This window comes from Eimeria mitis, genomic scaffold, assembly GCF_000499745.2.
Source record: "Eimeria mitis Houghton genomic scaffold, Emh_scaff1012, whole genome shotgun sequence".
NCBI classification, from domain to species: domain Eukaryota; phylum Apicomplexa; class Conoidasida; order Eucoccidiorida; family Eimeriidae; genus Eimeria; species Eimeria mitis.
In genome coordinates this window covers 2,867-3,163 of record NW_013567076.1, presented here as the reverse complement: position 1 = coordinate 3,163, position 297 = coordinate 2,867, and positions in this window count along the sequence as shown.

The following is a 297-nucleotide window of genomic DNA, read 5'->3' as shown; positions in this document are numbered from 1 at the left end:
GGGTTTAGGGTTTAGGGTTTAGGGTTTAGGGTTTGTGTATAGACCCCGAGGGACGCAAAGTAAACCGCCAAGAGGTGGGGTATTCGCAGTACCAAAACTATCAAAAATTTTTAATACAAGAAGCCCCAGAAACTGCACCCACAGGTCTGCTGCTGCTGCTGCTGCTGCTGCTGCTGCTGCTGCTGCTGCTGCTGCTGATGCTGATGCTGCTGTTGATGGTGGTGGTGGTGGTGCTGCTGCTGCTGATGGTGGTGGTGCTGCTGCTGCTGCTGTTGATGGTGCTGCTGCTGATGGTGG